At 41.0% G+C, this 17,430-nt stretch overlaps 1 protein-coding gene across 4 annotated transcripts in view; it reads left to right on the forward strand.

Moving 5' to 3' along the window:
• The window catches only part of LOC117517671 (roundabout homolog 1-like), a 375,114-nt gene that overhangs the window by 275,285 nt on the left and 82,399 nt on the right, over window positions 1-17,430 (forward strand). The window lies entirely within an intron of this gene.

Below are 17,430 nucleotides of genomic sequence, written 5' to 3' on the forward strand. Positions count from 1 at the left end.
AAGACTTTCAGCTGAAGCAGATAATGAGATGGCGTTCTGCATTTAAGCCATGAGTGATTTGAGCAGAATTGCCGGGAACTCGACCTTGTGACATTCGGTTGTGAGACGCTGAGGACCGTGCCAGGGTTTGACACATCGTGCCTGTGAAGAAGGACGGGTGAGGGACACATGCTGTCAGCACACACTAGAGGTGATTATCGTCTGAATAATCGTTAATAGTAATTTGGCGTTTTGATACGCAGTATATTTGAATATTGATGAGAATTGTGCAGTTTGCTTCTCACTGCCGTGGCGTACGGATTGATGATCCTCCACCTGTTGTGAGAAGCTGCTCATTTACATAAGTCTTAAATTCAGACCTGAATGTGTTATATTATATATTCGTCAATCGCAATTATTTGTCTGACAATTAATCGTCTCCAGAAATTCCTAATCGTGACAGCCCTACTTGAGATCAGAGCGCAAAATGCTTGAGGATTTTCAAAATGCGATGTTTTCTGTATCGATTTTCTATTGCGATAATTGGATTTTGCGCAAAACCAGAGGTAATAGCATTATAATATTATTTTGGTTGGTGGTGTGCCGCAGGATTTTGTAAATATAAAAAGGGTGCCGCGGCTCAAAAAAGGTTGAAAAACACTGATCTAGAGGACGTGTAGCACCTGCGATGGACTTCTGCCGTGCCCCGATGTTGTCTTGTTGTCCACACTTCACAAGGTTTGTTTACACTGCGAGTGCTGAGTTCCTGACACCGGAACTCTGTTGAAACCGACCTCTCGTGTGAGTCACGGACTACGAGACGGCACAAGAATCACAACTGTGAAACAGCAAATGGGCTCACACCAGAAGATCATTGGTTTGATTCCCCATCAGAAAATTCCTAAGGTCCCTTAAGCAAGCTCTTTGATCCCCAAGTTGCTCCTGGTGCGCAGTTGTGCACCTTGCATGGCAGTACACTGACATTGGTGTGTGAGTGCGTATGTGAATGTGCAACCCGGTATCACGGCATGTCGTGATTCAGCAGCACGAAATATACATTAATCTATTGGTTCGTGATATTATGACGAAAAGCACCACATTTTCGTCATGGCAGCACAAATTCATTCTAATTCGTTCCGTGATGGCTGCACAAAACTAAAAGTGAAGCAGGGGGTGGCTATGGTTTGGGGGGAGCAGGGTTAGTAATAGTGAGTTAAAAAAAAACCCAGTCAGGAAAATTTGAATTATTTTGTGACGGTAGTATGAAAAAAAAAAACGTGAGACTGGGCTGGAATGTGAGGTATCACTGCAAAGCCCTTTGAGGATCTGCACCAAATGGAAAAGCACTCTAAAAATGCAATTATTTATCATAGGCAGTGACCTTACATGATGCATACTGTAGGCATCAACGTGAGAAAAGAGCTTAAGTCAGTAACTCATTAATATCACTTACTTGCTGGACGGCCCCATTGTTTGGTCTTTCACCCCTTATTTTAACTTGTGCCGGAAGAAAATCCTTTTCAGTTCAGATTATCAAACAAAGGATGAGGATGTAGTTTTTTGGTTCTTTGACAAATATAATTTAAACAAGCTAATATAGGTCCCTGGGGGTTGATTTTCGAACAATATCTCCACACAAAACCATGCACCTGCCTTTTCCTGCACATGAACCGGAGTTTATGAGGGAAGAACATACAATGAGAATGGGTATACCTCATGTACACATCAGGCCATGTATAGACATGTTTTTCATAGCAAGTCAAGCCTAGTACAGTGAAGTGGAATTGACAGTGTTAAACAAAACAGCCAATATCACAGAGCTTGTGTTTCTTATTATTATCAATAAAATATTAATTATGCACATGTGCCTACTGTGCATCCATCAAATACTCACATCACTTTTTTTTTTACATTTTGTTATGTTACAGCCTTGTACAAAATGAATGAAATTCATTTTTTTTTTGCTCAAAATTATACACACAATACCCCATAATGACATCATTTTTTTTTTTTACAAATGTATTAAAAATAAAAACTAATAAATCACATATACATAAGTATTCACAGCCTTTGCCATGAAGCTCAAAATTGAGCTCAGGTGCATCCTGTTTCCACTGATCATCCTTGAGATGTTTCTACATCTTAATTGGAGTCCACCTGATGTAAATTCATTTGATTGGACATGATTTGAAAAGATACACACACCTGTCCACATATAAGGTCCCACAGGTGACAGTGCATGTCAGAGCACAAACCAAGTCTGAAGTCAAAGGTACAAAGTGAGATGGTGACAGATGTTGTGGCAACCCCTAATGGGCAGTGGTGGGGACACTTCCAATAATCCGATAACAGATAATTATCGAAGATAATGTTTTCATTATCAGATTATCTTTTTAGATAAATTTAAAAACCATCATCAGACTAATTATCTTCCGATGAATTACCATCCGATAACATACTAAACTAAGCTGAACAGTGAAAAACATTTTTAAAACTGTTAAAGCTGTTGAGACCTACCTTAAAAGTTTCCTAAGATGCATGTTCTATCCTCTGCAATCAGAAACCACTCTATCATTTGTAAACAAAGGAGAACTGGTGACCAAAAAAAAAAGTCATTTCCTTTAACACTATACTAATATTATCGCAATGTCACCAAGTCATCCAGAGGCATACATGTTTAATTTATGGTTCAAATTTTAACCACTCAATTTAGACAAGTTATTTACAATTATTGTCATGTCTGAAGTTTATAAAGTGAAAATATCAGATATATGTTTTCGTTTTAAAGTAATGTGCTAATTTTTAAGGTTTTGTGAGCACATGCTGTGCCAGGCAGCAATGCATTATGGGTAGCATAAGGTAATCTCAGACGTTCACGACAGGACAAATGCATTTCAGACACTCTGTTCAGGGTCCACAGATAACAGCATTAAACTCTAGTGCCTAAAACTCTCGTCAATATATTCTCTGGGTTTATAGATGTTAGTGTATTTGCGTTTGTTAAATTCCACGCATCTTAAATGTAGCAGACACGGATTATCTGGAATTTAGTTTGACATTTTTCCAAGGCCTCTACTGCCATCTACTGGCCAGGAGTGTTCATGGCATTATTAAACGTCGGTACATGGCTGCTCTCAAAGTGTTGGTACTGTCCATTGTCCAGGCGCTTTTTGTGTGCATATATGTTAACTTTGTATTCTAAAACTACGGTTAGAAGTAATTCCGACTCCTTATTGGTCCACATGAACGAGGTTGGCGCCATGTTTTTAGTTTTTGTGGAAGTGACGACAAGAGAATAAGGCTCCTGATTGGATAGAATTTTAATCAGTACCGCCACCCAAAGGTTTGGCAGACTAATTACAACACATTTATATGGTTCGATGTGGATGGATTTTTTTTTTTAAATGACGTAGTGTGGATGGTTTATTCCCCAAACTGAAAGGGTAAGATATTCGGTTTTACAAATACCCGACAATGTGTGTACATGGCCTTATGTCTGTGAAAGGCACTATATAAATAAATTTACTTACTTAGTTACTAATATTGAGTGCATGTTTTACAACATCATAAAAGTTTTAAAACATGCAATTGCGATGACACTTCCAGGAGCTCCGTAAAAATGCCTGTTTTTACAAATAAAAATGGAATATTTTACAAAAGCACATTTATCTTTAAACCAACACACGACACACATCACATTAATGTGTAGGTTTACATAATGGATTACTGAACCAATCACTGTTTAGCACTTTTACCCAGAATGCTTTGCGATCTGCGTTTGTTACAAAACCTCAGAATTAGTGCCTTATTCAACATTAAAAGATATATGTTATATTTTAACTTTGTACAAATGACAGAATTGACATTAATGGAGCTATTCTATCAGTATTTTCAAAAAACCATAAGTTAGTATGACTTTATTTTTCAAGACCTCCGCCTGACCGGAGTGTTGAAATTGATAGGGAGCTGGACTTATGGCTGCTCTTGGTATGCCTTGGTGGTGTCATCGCTGTTGTAAACAAGAGCTTCCAGCAGGGGCAGAATGTTGAAAGAAAAATGATTATGATTAGTAAAAAGCTGATTTCGTCGGTGCTCTCAGGATTTGTCTGTGCGGCTTCCTGCAGAGGGCAGCATCGTCAACCATTCTTGCATACTCTTTAGGTCTTTTACCGCTTTTGATGCTTTCAAAAGTGATAGTGTTAAAAATCAATTTTAGCTCTTTAGTAACTGCAAATGTCCCATAGACAACACCGGAATTTATCGGTTATCGATTATCTGTAACTTCCGATACATTTTTGGGTGGTTTATCGGTTTATCTTTATCAGAGATAACTTTTCAGTTATCTTATTATCTGTTATCAAAGTTAATTTTTTGGTTATCTGTGCCCATCACTGCTAATGGGAGCAGCCAAAAGAGGTAGAAGACGGGGCATGATCTGAATTGCAAAGGGGTTGGATTTATTCTCATGATTTTATTTACCTTTATTTACCTTTATTTAACCAGGTTAGTCCCATTGAGATTGAGATCTCTTTTACAAGGGAGACCTGGACAATTATTAAGTTTCAAATTGACCTGAACTGCATGTCTTTGGATGTGGTAAGAAGCTGGAGGGAACCCATGCAAACACGGGGAGAACAAGCAAACTCCACACTGAAAGACCACAGATGGGAATTGATCTCATGACCTTCTTGCTATGAGGCAACTGTGCTAACCATTAAGTCACCGTGCCACCCTATGGGCATATTTGAGGCACATGTTTGAGGCATAACATGAAATAATCAAATCAGAATACGACCTGTCGAGTTCACAGATCAGTGTCAAAATGCCAGACTGCAGCACTGGAGAGCAGACACCAAGGATCCTTGGGTGAAGCAGTGAAGCATTAATGGGAACTTTTTTTTTTTATGTAATTACCTTTGTTTGGTAAGGTTGTTTTCATTTCAGTTTGACTGTTGTACATTGGTGAACTCACTTATGTAAGGCATATCTAAACACCAGTATAAATATAAATGATTTCCAAGTCACACACAAAAAGTATATCGGTGGTACCAAATGGCAACTGCACACTCAAAAAAATTACTCATTGGATGAACTCAATTCAATTATGTGCAGGATTTCCATAATAAATAGATGTATCCCCAACTCAAAAAAGAACATCCATGGAAGATAATTTAATTTAATTATGTTGGGACTACATATATGTATTAGATGGAAAACCAGTCCAGTGAGTCAGTTTTTTAAGTGCAACACTCCTCTCCAACTCTATAGTTCAGCAGATAACTGTAAGAATTGTTCAAATCCGGTTACAAGCACCAAAATTTGACTGTGTATACCTTTTAGTACATATAGTACAATAACTTTAGCCATTTGAAGTTTCAATAGGGGGCCAAGTCGGGGTCAATTGAAGAATTGCATAGGGTCAAAATTAAAAAATGTTCCAATCATATTGAAAGTGATACCACATTATGTATCGGATGACAATGATTCCAAAAAGGTATAGTTTGGACTATCTATAACTGAATGTTCTGGAGTTATGGGGTAAAAACAGCAAGAATGGTGACCAAAGTCAGGTTCACTTTGTACAGGGATCGAAAGTTAAAATTGCTCCAGTTTTGGTAAAACGTGGTGCAAATTATTGGTTGAACTAATTGGATTAACAAATGGAATAGTTCTGACTGTTGTTTTTTTTTTAATTCATTTTTAATTATTTATTTAAATTTTATGTTGAATTGTTTCATGTAAGGCACCTTGAGATGGCTTTGCTGTGATTTGGCGCATTATAAGCTAATTAAATTGAAATTGAATGTTTGTTCTCCAAAGTAAAAGTCAAACAATGTCGATGTCCATTGGATTCTATGACATGTGGCATATGTTACCCCGTAACATGATAACTAAGCATGACACATGGTGCAAACTATTCCTTTTTAAAATCCTACTAACTCAACCAATAATTTGCATCATGTTTTACCATAATTGGAGCAACTTTAACTTTTGACCTGTACAAACTGAAAGTGACCTTTGTCGCCATGCTTGCTGTTTTTACTCCATAACTCCCGAACATTCAGTCACAGATAGTCCAAACATTTTTGGAATCTTTGTGATTAGACACATAATGTGGTATAGCTTTCAATATGATTGGAACATTTTTTTTGACCCCTATGCAGTTCTTCAATTGACCCTACTTGGCCCCCTGTTGACAATTCAAATGGCTAATGTTATTTTTTCTAAAATATGTACCAAAAGGTATACACAGTCAAACTTTGGTGCTTGTAACCGGATTTGAAGGATTCCTCTGTAAATATTCTGTTATCTGCTGCACTACTAGGACTGAGCACAAGTACATGTCTCTGCAGGATAACAGTGACAGCAGTCTTCTACAAATAAATGAAAAATATTTCCTGGTGGATAAGATCGGTCTGTGTCGGTGTCTGTCTTTTCCCATCAGACTTGTCAACGTTCTCGTATCCAGACTGACATCTAGCTATACATTCTCTGTCCCAAATGGTCACATATTGAAGCTTAGTCAGTACCCCTTGTTAACACACTGGGTACTCTTTCACATCACTGAGTGGTGTGTATGGTAGCAGGCTACCATACAACATCTTAATTTCTCCCTGATAACATATACATCAGCTTGACTCCTGCATCATCCTTCAACACAGTAGGGTACATCTGCCTATGATTGGGTTAGGGATAGGTTCGCGTAGTGAATGCCTGCTGTTCAAGAGTGCCTGCTGTTTTTGACCTGAGCTTCGTGACAATAAATCCTGGAATTTTTGTGCCTTTGTTGTGGTTCTCTGCTTTGGGGTCCAGTGCCAAATCATGTACTGCCTAATGACAATTTAACAATTTGTACAACACACCTTTTGTCTTCCTTCTTGCACATTTATGACATAGTGATCATGATTCTTGTATTGTCTCAACTAGCTTGGAAATGCAATAGAGGTGATACCAAAAACACAGGACCAGGTACAAGGAATAGAGTTTGGTCAATAGAAAACCAAAAAAGGCTGGTAGAGTTGAGTTTAGCAGGTGCTATGAAGTATAAAATTGGCATATGCAGTTGAAGAGTTTTCTCTAAGAACACAGACAGATAGCCTGAAGCACACACCAGGAATTGAACTCTATATTGATAGTTAACTCCTATTCCACAGCACCATCTGGTCTACATATGCAGTAAAGGGTGGGTCGTGTATTCTAATCTCAATAAGAGAGAGCTCCAGAGTTGTGCTCATTAGACTTGGACATACGCGTGGCCATAGCATGATGAGTTAACATGGCTAAGTCCTTTCATCACCACCTTGTATCTTCCCCAACTATTAGCCCTGTACCCCTTTTCTTGCTGGGTGAGCAGCACGGGGGCATTGGATACCAGTCCCAGAGGCGGCAACCTTCTGCAGAATGCCAGTGCTCTAACTGCTGAGCCATCACACCCCCAGACAGCGACAGCACTGAAATAAAATTGAAGGATAGAATATGAATATAACAACACACTGTAATATTGTTTTCAATCTATAGAGATTTGAAAGGAAGGGAATTGCTGATGGGAAGCTGATAGGAGGGAAAATTTGATTTGATTGATAGATAGCTAGAGTAGTTTGTTCGCCCCCTCTCAAATCCCAGCTGGTTTCTTTCTTAACCTTGTTTCATAGACTGGATCGTCATTATCCATTCTGATAAGTTTCCAAAGCATTATGGTTCAGTATTTGCTGCGTGTTACCAGTACAGATTCTTTTATTTGTGTCAACTTTAGAAATCACATACTCAGCAGGTGTGTCCAGCATTATGTATTATTTATCTGAATGGCAGCTTCAAGGGCAGAGCATTCCTACTTTATATTGCCTGCTGCAGTGGAAATGACGACAGGTTGTGTATTGCATGAACATATCTTATTTATTCCTCCAGTAAGTCAGTATTTTTGCCTGTACGCACTCTGGAGAAATCAGTTTCTACTGTGTGATGAAACTACAGAATGTGTTTTAGATGTGTCTATACTGATCTACTACAGTTTGTGAAGTATCACCTCCTATTGCCAATCAGATGTTTTTTTAACTACTTTTTTATTGTGTCTCCTGAAAAGTGGGACAAATGCATGGATGCTGAGGATACTAAATGTCAACCTTTTGCACTTTTGTGTGATTGACAGCTTTTCTTCACCCCATCAGAGCTGTTCAACCTCTTTTTCACCCGGCTCTCCTGCCACTTTACTAATTCTCCTAAGCTTTTTCCTGTCCGTCTGTCTCTCTGCATCAGACCTTTCGTTTTCTCCGTTCTGCCTTTTCTCTTTTTTCTGTCTTGCTTCATGCAGGCGGATGGGATGAGCGGTGGAGATTAAATTGGAAGCAACAAAATCCTTTTAGTTGGTTTTAATGTCTGCCCCTCACTCGTCATCTTTTCTGCACGTACATCAACAAGATTAAAGTGTCAGAACATCCAAGAAGTGATGAAGCGACACAGTCAATGTCCTTCTCACATAACTACATACAAAAAATATGCAAAAAAAAAAAAGCCCATCTGAGTACAGTGACAATGAAGTGATTGTGTCTACGTCCAGAAATCCTCAAATATTTCTCTGTCAGATTGACACTTTTCACATTGTTAGATGTAGGGCCTTACGTACCTTCGACCTGGTGCAAGGCTGTGCACTCTGCACCAGGTCGAAAGTGCAGTGCAGTGCAAGTGTTATTGGTAATGTGCAACCCACAGTTGTGGTTTTCACGTCCAGTGCCCACATGCATTTAAATTGCAAGTGCATGTGCACTCATTTGTGTGCTGATAGGCATGTTGTTATTAAAGGTACAATACTATTGCACCATAGAACAGCAAACAAACAAACAAACAACAACAACAACAAAAAACTGGTTAAAAGTCCAGCACAGAATTTCCCAAAAATGTGGTGAAGTATGAAATCAAAATTTCTTATCTTGATAACTGTGCTGATACAAACTGATGCATAATTGTGTCTATTTCTTGTAAGTTCCAAATCTATCCAGATTTTATTATTCACCAAGTCATGAGAGCTTGCCGTCACATGTGCATCATGGTGGTGTGTTGAGAGGTGATGCTTTTCATAGCATGATATGTGTTATCCAGCTTGGAGTTGCGATGACACAACGGTCAGGTGCGACATGATGATCACCTTGGTGAACATGCATGTGATCATTTGACAGCCTCGGTGGTCCCGCGTGCACTGACATTATCTGTTCGCCTTGGTGGGTTGTGCCTGATCCGTGATGTGATGGCTTCGGTGCTCCCGTGTGCGCTGGCATCATCTGATCGCCTCTCTTGGATGCGCCTGGGCAGTGATCAACAGCGATCACATCACGTGATGTGGCTGTCCGGTCAGATGGCGAGCTGGCCGTGGGATGCTGCGTCACATGGGCTTTATATGGGATATATGGGATTCATATGGGACTGTTACGGTTAGGGGTCCAGATTGAACTGGCCTCATGAAAGGAAAGAATCCGGCAAAGACTGAGCTTAAAGCTGGGGTTTAAGTAGCCCGCTCCTGATGAGCCGCTCATAAGCTTCAGGTGCGAGGAGATAATGAGTTACAGGTGTTCCTATGCTCTGCAGCATGCCATCTGGGGGGAGAACTAACAAACTACATACAAGGTTAAAAAAAGGGAAGGAGAGAGGCAGACAAAGGCAGACCGTGACAGTATCCCCCACCCCCTGCAAAGAGCACATCCTTGCGACTAAATGGAGCAGGATTGAACCACCCAGAGACCATGGTGAAGAACACAGAGGCCGAGAAACTCTGCAGGGCCCACAGGGGAACAGGAACTGTTTCGAGGTTGGGTCAGCCAAGTGAAAAAAAAAAAGTTCAGGTCCAGAACAACAACCCAACGCTACCAGAAAAACACTCTCCCCTATCCAGGGAAGCAACCCCATGACCATGGAAAAATGAGGACCAAGGTCACCTGTGGGGAATCCATCCAAAATTTTCAAAATCCTCCACCTCCCAGGAAAGCGCACCCACGATAGTGGGGGGATGAGGCCCACAGTCACCTGTGGGATGGAGATCGAACTGTCCTGAAAAAAATGAATGGGAACCATACCGGCCAAAAACAACAACAACAAATAAAAAACAGTGACCACCCGACAAGCCAGGAAAAGAGAAGTCTAGCAGATAGGAACTCTCAGAGGATACTGAGGCTTTTGGAAAAAATGTCCTATTTAGGGGAATGGATAATTTTGAGGAACGGAGGACAGGCCCCCCTAAGAAAAGCACAGCAGCAGCCACCAGCCAATGTCCCAACTCAGCAGGACCCCCTAAAAAAAAAAATAAATAAAATAACCACTAACGCCTAAAAAGAGGTAGAGGCGCTGGGGCTAATTTAGCTCTGCCGAGCTTCATAGGACTCGACGGCAGGGGAGCAAGGGAGTTGGAGAGGGGAATTTCAGATGAACTCAGGACAGATGAACCCGGATATGTACGGGGAGAAGTCTGAGTGGGGGCGACTGGTCTGTCCCTCTACTTTTTTCTCTGCGTCTCTCACAAACGGCTATCTTCGGGTATGTCACGAACCACTAGTTCGTCTTTGAGTGCACTGTTGAGACCCCTGATGAAAATGCTTTGGAGCGCTGCCAAATTCCAACCCACCTCAGCAGCGAGAATGCAGAAATCGATTGAAAACTCCGCAGCACTTCAATGCTCTTGACGGAGGGAGAGGAGATGCTGAGCAGTGGAGTGAGCTTTCATCGGGTGATCAAAAAGAAGGCGGAGTTCACGGGAGAACTCAAGAAACATGTTAAGTACAGATGACTTGCTGTTCCAGAGACCTGTAGCCCAGGCTCGTGCTTCACCTTGATTTTTGTGAGCTGACTGTGGGAGCTGTCAGCGGGATGTACAGCACAGTCTGCTGTGTGGTTGGTATTAGCACCGCCCAGTCCTGTGACATGCACCTAGACCAGCTGGGTTTTTATTTTTATCTCTGTTGTGGTGGCATGGGCACACTGCTGCCCGGTGATTCCACCTCCAGTGGGACATGCTGAATATGCCATGATGGGTGTTCCACAGCTGTCAGCTGTTCTATCATGGAGATGACAGCCATCAAGATGTGCACGCTGCACTGGACAGCGATCGCACTGCACTCTGGCCATCGTCTGAGCTTTCGCCACCTCGGCTGCTCCTCAACAATGTTGGATTGTGGTTAGGGGGACATGACGCACTCACACGCCATTCATGTTGCTGTGGGTGGGGGCACAACACAGTCACATGCCAATTGTCATGCTGGGAGGGGCTTAACACACTCACACCATTTGTGTTGCCTGGGGGGATGACATGACACACTGACCCCCCCTTTAAGCTTTCGCCACTTCGACCATACCTCGACAGTGGTGTCCTGGGCACTACATTTATGCTGGCCATGCAAATGGGCCCGCATTTTCTAAATGCACCACGACTGCTGTTGGAGGTTCGATCTTGATTCTGGCCAACCATGGATCGAATGGCCTAGCTCATTCACAACATTCGGCTAGGGTTCCTTGTGGCCGGCCGATCATTTCGTGCAGCCCCTCAACTGTGGCCCGAATGGTCCAACCTGTGTACAAAATGCTGTATGAATCTTGCGACCATGCTAGATGGCAGTACGACCTCATCTTGACGCCGTTCAATTGGGTTTCCAGCACAAGCGCGACGCAAATGTGGAGTGTATGTGCTGTGGCTGAATGGTTGTGCCGACTGCTGTACGAGGCATTCGAGAGTGGCTCTGATTTTTTACAAGTGCCATTCGAATTCTCCTTTGTGCACCATTCTGCCTCATTCGTCACGTCATCATGAATGTTGAATGTGTCAAGGTCGGTGTTCGCTTCATTTTTCTTTAATCAGTTTCGGTTTTGTTATGCATCTTTTTGCACTCTTGATTCGCAGGCTTTTCAGTGATGGGAAAAGTGCAGGATTATTCTTGACAATTTGTGACTTTGTGACTTTTTTCCTTCGTTCAGCTATCATCGTGTCCCGTGTGACCGCGGCTTTAAGGATTTGAAACTTGACTGGATCTTGTCCATCACTTGTACCTTGTCCGTCATCAGTGACTCCTCACTGTCCATCTGTCAGTTTTCTCCACACTGTTTCTTCTGCTTGTTACATCCACCAAGGACGTAATACAATCATCAGCGTTTATTCATTTGTCTGTCTGTCTGTCTGACTTTTAGCAGGATTACGTCAAAACTACTGCATGGAATTTGATGAAATTTCACTACAGATAGACATTAGGCCATGGAAAACTGCATTAAATTTTGGAGGTGAGGCAGATATGGATCTGGATTAAGATTTCACTTTATATAGGCTTTGAAGGATTACGTAAAAAGCAAAACTACTTCATGGATTCTCACCCAATTTGCGCCACAGATAGATATTAGGGCACAGAAGACTCCACTGAATTTTGGAGGTGATCTGGATCCAGATTGGTGAATGTCAAAAATCTCAGGTTGCTCTAGTTTCCACTTAATTTTACTATCACAAATATCACTTGGTATTGTCGCCTTTGCATGTGCTAGTTTGACAAATCAGTATCCAGCCCCGCCCAACAGCATGTCACCGCTGCTTAGAAATACACAGACTTGGCTCACCTCGAAAAAGATTCTTAAAAAAAAGGCTGTCCCTACATTGAAGACATTAGACCCCCAAACCCATCCTTATAATTTAATAACATACCTCTGTTGCTGGCAACCCCAGCATTTTCTGTGTTTGTAAAAATGATTTAGTTTTTGGATAATTATGCTTGATTATCAACCAGCAAACAGATGCAAGCAAACACACAACCTAATTATGCAAACAATAACAGCAGGAGAGGTTGGTGTAAAGACAAGTGTCATGCTACTTATGAAATCAGGACTATGCCTTTGTACAAAGATGGCTGTTATAGCCAAACTCTTAAAAAAACAGGTCAGATCCTGTATAGCAGGGGTAGGCAACCTGTTCCAGAAAGAGCCATGAGGGTGCAGGTTTTCTTTGCAGCCACTGAGTCCACCAGGTGATTTCACTGATTAACTGATTCCATCTGCTCAAAGTGATATTAATCAGTAAAATCACCTGGTGGAGTCAGTGGCTGCAAAGAAAACCTGCACCCTCATGGCTCTTTCTGGAACAGGTTGCCTACCCCTGCTGTATAGGAATGTCTGAGAGGTAATGTTTGACTAAAACTGGGCTGAACAAATAAAATAACCAGGAGCTTAATTTTGGTAAATGAGTGTCTATGCTCAGTTAATTGGCATACCAAATAATAATCAGGTCCCATCTTATCTTAGGGACCTCGTAGTACCATATTACCACATTAGAGCGCTTCGTTCTCAGACTGCGGGCTTACTTGTAGTTCCTAGGGTTTGTAAGAGTAGAATGGGAGGCAGAGCCTTCAGCTTTCAGGCTCCTCTCCTGTGGAACCAGCTCCCAATTCAGATCAGGGAGACAGATACCCTCTCTACTTTTAAGATTAGGCTTAAAACTTTCCTTTTCGCTAAGGCTTATAGTTAGGGCTGGATCGGGTGACCCTGGACCATCCCTTGGTTATGCTGCTTTAGACGTAGATTGTGGGGGGGTTCCCATGATGCACTGTTTCTTTCTCTTTTTGCTCCGTATGCATCACTCTGCATTTAATCATTAGTGATCGATCTCTGCCCCCCTTCACGGCATGTCTTTTTCCTGGTTCTCTCCCTCAGCCCCAACCAGTCTCAGCAGAAGACTGCCCCTCCCTGAGCCTGGTTCTGCTGGAGGTTTCTTCCTGTTAAAAGGGAGTTTTTCCTTCCCACTGTTGCCAAGTGCTTGCTCATAGGGGGTCGTTTTGACCGTTGGGGTTTTTCATAATTATTGTATGGCCTTGCCTTGCAATATGGAGCGCCTTGGGGCAACTGTTTGTTGTGATTTGGCGCTATATAAGAAAAAAGTTGATTGATTGATTGATTGACCAAACTAAAAACTGATTTATGGCCCTCTGAGTAAAAATCAACAAATGAAGGCAGTTTGCCTCAGGATTTGAAGGAGTAATGATTTGTTGCTGAAATTTGAAATTTTAATTGGTGAGCTTGGGGAGGACAGAAAAAGATATTTTTATTTCCATTATAAGCCGCGTGTGTTAACATATGGATGTTACTGTGTGTTCTAGAAATCTCGAGTGGCATAGTTACTATGAAGCCGAGCTTGTGCATGCGTCTAATTTCTCTGTGCAGCACCTTCAATTTTTAATAGATTTACTCGATGTCAGCTCTCATTCTTATTTTATCGGTTTCTGTGTTGGCTTTCAAAGGTGTGCCCTCACACGTCTGTCCGTATTTGTCGGTATGTCCTACCACCTTTGCCTCTACATATTGGATTTTTTGTGGGGCAGCTGTTTCTCCTGCACCTTTCTGTCTCTTCAGACTGCAGCTCTGTGAGAGCACTTAGAGCAGGCGGTGGTGGAGGAATAGAGGATGAGGAAGAGGGGGTACAAGCACAGATGTGGGTAGGAAAAGGTCAGGAGATGGATTGTGAGAAAAGTCAAGGATTTCATATCTGCTTGGGTTGGAAAATACACTGTATTTTTAGGTCGCCGTTGGGCAGTTATAGATTAAGACTGAGTGCTGTGGGATAACAAAAGAAAATGGCTTTTGTTTAAGATGAAATGAGTATTTTAAGCATCAATAATTTCTTACACATTAGTACTTGTTACAAATGATGTAAAGTCCTTCAATATGGAGGCATAATTTATTACCTGCATTTACTTTTCATGATGTAAGCAAAAAGCCTGGCATCACACAGTTTCGAGGACATGTAAGACCAACTGGGCAAATATGAGCTTGAGTAGTATCTGGGGAGGTGTCTTATGTTTTGTGATGACTTAACACATCAGGGCCCCAAAGGGTGGTGCAGGGATGCTGAAGTTGGTGCGTGAGATGAGATGGTATATATATATATGGTATATATATATATATATATATATATACCATATATATATATATCTTTGAGACAGATAGATAGATAGCTTAATTTATCTTGGTTGCTTTACATAAGTCGTGTTTCTTCCAAATTGTGCTCCAAATTGTATCATCTGGTGGCGAAATAAGCCTTCAGTCAAAATGTATTTTCCTTGATTGACCAAGACATGTTGGGAAGACAGTAATTTGCTGGACCTTTTTCGGATTTATTATAATTTTTATTGGTTCTGTTTTTTTGTTTTTTTTTTGGGTGTCCCTGTAGATAGATAGACAGATAGATAGACAGACAGACAGACAGACAGACAGACACTAGGTAGAAAAGCACATATTTCAGGTGTTAAAATATTTATTTGAAACTTGGTTTGTTTTTTGTACAGACTTCATTAATGATATGAGGTGGAGGGAAAACAAAGAGAATAAACTATAAAGTTAAAATAATTCCAGAGAAATCTGTGACAAGTGTAGATATAAAAGTTATTTGAGATTATCTGATTTCACTTGGATGTACTGCAGACCACATATCTTTCAAACTATTTGTTATGAAAATCTATTGAGGTTTCATCCCCAGTTTTGCAATTTAAACACTTCTTCTTCTTCTTCTTCTTCCTCCTCCAACTTTTCTGTCCAAAGCAAATGCTGTCCACTTTTTGGCTCACCCAAGCTTTTGAATATGTGTCTATAAATCAGTTAAGTTTTTATTAAAAAAAAAAAAAGTAAACCAAAAACGCATCGGCAGGTTTATTTTGTGTCACAAATAGTGATGCAGGATGATAAGGTTGTTGTGTGCGCTCCGTGCCGCCCCTCTTTGTGAGGTTACATCGTGTTCCTTTTTGGTTCAGTGGGACTCCGCAGAGACGATTATTGGAGCTCGTCTGCAGTAGGCCTTTCAACCTCTGGCTCGGGCTACAGAGGACTAACAAGAAGTCAGCTGCTGTCAGATCCAGGGTAGTCAGGCCAGGGGCCGACGCTTTGAAGTGGGCTATGAGATTCTCATTTGGGGGGATCAGACGGGGAAAGAAAAGAAGACAGCAAGAGGTGCAAAGCTCAGCTAAAGAGATGAGCTATGGTGCTTCAGCTGCTATGGATGTGGGCAACATATTTAAATGCCAGTGTCTATACGTGCCCTGAAGCTCTTTCAACTGCTGAAAACTTATATCTTCTGCTGTAGTGCACAAAATGAGTGTGCAGGAGCTTAAACTACACAGATTCAAGAGTGAAGGACAGTAAATGATAAGTAGACACAGTAAACGATTTATTTGAATGTTATGAAGCTGACATGAGGATAGAAGATAGATAGAAGATAGAAGGAGAGATATTTTAAACTCTTCCACACAACAAATACTAAGAAAATATTACATCTATAGTATTACAGTACTTTCTGGCATTTGTCCATCCTTTTGTCCATCCCAGTGACCTTGTAGCTCCATGATTGGATGTCCAACTTGCTCATGTAAAACATGTTTCCACTCTGTGAAGCTCAATGTCAGACTCCTGTTTTTTTTTTTTTTTCCACATCAAAGGACATAAGATATATAAAAAATATGACACAATGCTAAAATACCCTTGGCCCCATGAGCATGTAATGAATGAAAGAGTGTGAAGACAGAATGTGAGCCTTTGACCCCTTAAAATAGGTCAAGGTTAGCCATCATTGAACTTGTCCAAGGTCTGTGTCCCAAGAATGCTCCCTGTGAATTTGAAGACCCTGGCAGCAAAAGGACTAGAGTTATGCTGAGCACAGGCAGACGGACGGATGGACGGACACAAAGTCTTTGCAGTACCTGATGGCCATATTTTGGCCTCGGCTCATAATCAAGATTCAATTTTAAATAGACAAATGCTGAACTTGCTCCACATCTCAGGATACAAACACATGCAGCTTCCCTCCTCAGCCACTCCTCCCCAACCCTCCCTCTTCTGCACTGAGCAGAATGAGCAGCAATTGCAGCTTTTTAATAGATCTAATGGCTCTCTATGCAGGAAAAGCCAAATGTATTTGGTTTCTAGTAAGACCTTGTCCCTTTGTTAGAGGCATTTTTGGTCTGTAACTGACATATTTCTGTAAAGTAGCTGCCCTCTACATCACAATATATAAATAAAAATGAATACAAATAAATACATAAATAATAATAACAAATTAATCTGCTATGTGGCGAGTACCATGCATGGCTGTCTCTTTATCAACATGGGTAGGGGCACCAGTTTCACATGTATGAAATGTGCACATTTCAGCCAATCTGTGGATGTAAACAGGGTCAGAAAAGCTCAGAGCACAGAGGGAGTTTTCTGCACAGTACACCATTAAACAAATTTTTTACATAGAAAATAATTGTTGATTGCTATATTAATGAATAACATGCCATTCATAGCACTTTTAACACATTTATGAACAAACAAAATTCTATTCTACATAAATTCACAGTTACTACAGTACATGTCTTCAGCAATAATACTAAGTACTGTATTGGCCCAGCATTTGGCTTGTGTGGGTTTGTGCATGGCAGCTGATCTATAAGCTCTAAAGTCTGCACGATGATG

This window comes from Thalassophryne amazonica, chromosome 9 (assembly GCF_902500255.1).
Source record: "Thalassophryne amazonica chromosome 9, fThaAma1.1, whole genome shotgun sequence".
NCBI lineage: Eukaryota > Metazoa > Chordata > Actinopteri > Batrachoidiformes > Batrachoididae > Thalassophryne > Thalassophryne amazonica.